The following is a 2691-nucleotide window of genomic DNA, read 5'->3' on the forward strand; positions in this document are numbered from 1 at the left end:
TTTCTCTTCTGACATTTTTTCCTTGGTAATCTTTAATTCTTTTTCTCTTTTTGTCATGTATTTTCCACTTTATTCTGTCTGCTTTTATATTGCTTGGAATGTTTGTGTTTCTTTTCTTTTTCTTTTACTAACCTACAACATGTCAAGTGGCCAAAACTACTATTTTATTTCACATTGAGTTCAAAAGTGTGTGTGTGTGGGGGGGGGGGTGGTAAATCATCATATATATTTTTTTAACTAAAATGACTATTGTTTGAAAATATCATCAAAATATAATATGGAATGCAAACAGTAGTACTAGCTGGTTCCTCTTATGTCAGAAAACCAGCATGAGACTTCTTGACCACGTTTGAATTTTAGCAACTACACAGATGCAGAATTAAAGTGGTGGAGGTCAGTAAAATGATCTCACAGGATATTAAGGAGCATATTATGTTCAAAACAGAGATACATCTGTGTTGTAGTAGAGTTATGCACTTTTTATTTAGATGGAGATGGAAATTCTCCATAAATAAACGAATCGTCAGAGTGAAAATCTGTCTGGCTTTAGATAGTCTAGCAGAAAGCACACCTGTAAGAGAACACTCCCCCTGAGTGTCGAAGTAGAACTCTCTGGCTGTATTTGGGGAGAAAGAAGAGGCTTGCTGCCGCTGTAAAGATTTACAGCATCAGAAAGAGCAGTTCTCCTCTGTCCTGTAGGGTCATGGTAAGTTTGAGTCAATTTGGTGGCAGTGAGGAACAGAAATCCCACCCAATTGTTGATGGCTTCACATGGACAGCCCCAGAGACTTCCCTGTGTCAGGGCCAAGGTAAAGAGAAAAATGGAGCTGCCTCGCCCTTCTGAACTATAGCAGCGATGGCCAGTCCAGGAACACTAACTTATTCTTATTTTCTGATAGCTTGAGTCCTCTTTCTTTTGGATGGTTTACTCCCAAATTTTGTTGCTTTAATGAAATGTGAGCCTTGGTTAGACACTTTATTTCTTAGGCCAAAACAATGTATGATGCTGTCTGCTTCTATAAAGGTAGACAGCCTTGGAACCCAAAGGGATAATTCTATTCTGTTCTCTAAGGTTGCTATGAGCTAGAGTGGACTTGATGGCTGTTTTCTTGTTTTTTGAAACTGTAATTTCTGTTTTTATTAATGGCACACATTCTAGTCAAGGCGAGACATGTTAAGTGAATGGACACAGAAATAAGTATTATTCAGTAAAAGAGGCAAGAAGAACAGTTTTTAAAAACTGAAAAAAAAAGTGAATCTAAAGGGACTGGAATATATTCTAATGAGAAACCTCATTTATCTACACACTGTATCTTGCAGTTTTTGTTAATTGCCTTCCAGTAGACTCTAACTCATCAGCCTTATTTATAGCAGACTTTATGGAGACTAGACCAAATCCTGAGTCATCTTTGTGTTCTTTGGTATGTTTGAGTTCATTTATTTCACAGGCTTCAATTAGCGGTCGTTATTGCATGCCCTCCAAATCACTATTGCTTTCTTTTGTGCTTTAAATTCTTTCTTCCTCCTATTTCCTGAATATTCTCATCTGCTTTTATTTCAAATTCAGTATATTTAAAAATATATACATACATTAGCTTCCCAGGCTAAAACTCCTCGTTATTTGTCAGTCTTTGATATTTGGACACCATCAATCTCAGCATTATCTCAGAAAGTCAAAAATTCTAGTCTGTTAACTTATGAGTGAATATTATTGCTACAAAATACTATAAATATCCCAGCTCCTCATTCTTTCAATTTGAGTCAATTTGGTGGCAGTGAGGAACAGAAATATGGTCCATCTTAAAGCAATATTTAAACTCAATTATGGTTTTGTCACTGTCATGTTCAAGAAGCTTATGAAGATGTCATATTCAACTATAATCTTGGACATCTAAGGACACTTAAGAATTATGGCTAACCAATATTACCAGGGCTTCTTTTGTATCTCACAACCTTTCTATGAAGCAACTATATTGGTTACTGTTTCCAATATGGTTATGTGATAGTAGGAATATGCGGGCAGAGTTTAATCAGGTCACAGCTTGATTGGAGGGCAATGAGATAAAAGGCTCTTCAAGACCTGCCCTTTTCTCTCTTCCTTCCTGGTGATCAGACCAGCCTGCAGCTGCTTGAGTGAGTACTTTGCCTCACCCATGTGTAGCACCACCTGTGGGCCAAGCCAACCCACGGATCTTGTCACTAGAACTTGAGACTCCTTCAAGACCTGCTTCACCACGCTGCTGGTGCAGACATCACTTGAGCTTGAAGCTCCCGGTTCCTGTCACCTTGCATCCCTTGAGTTTGAGCTCTCACCCGAGGCCTGCTTTGCCAAGCTCCTGTGCTGCTGGCTGTTGCCGACCCACCCTGCTGTGTGCTGCCTTTGCGCAGACTCTGCCTGTCTTGTCTGATGAAAGGCTCTGCTGTGTTTCCTTGACCTTGGCCTGACAACCTGAATGAGTTGAAGGACTTACTGTAGATTAACTGATCCCATGAAAGTAAGTCGAACTGAGCGCTCTGTACTGCTGTGTGAACTAATTAGCTTATTCTCTCTGTATAAATGTGTGTGTGTGTCCTGATCTTGTTGTACATCAGAGAAAAGTCGTGAGATACAAAGCAAATACTAGTAATAGTGATTAGAGGTAATACTTAAGAGAAAGATGAGGCTTTCTACTTCCCTGACGATTTGCAGCC

This window comes from Tenrec ecaudatus, chromosome 13, assembly GCF_050624435.1.
Source record: "Tenrec ecaudatus isolate mTenEca1 chromosome 13, mTenEca1.hap1, whole genome shotgun sequence".
NCBI classification, from domain to species: Eukaryota; Metazoa; Chordata; class Mammalia; order Afrosoricida; family Tenrecidae; genus Tenrec; species Tenrec ecaudatus.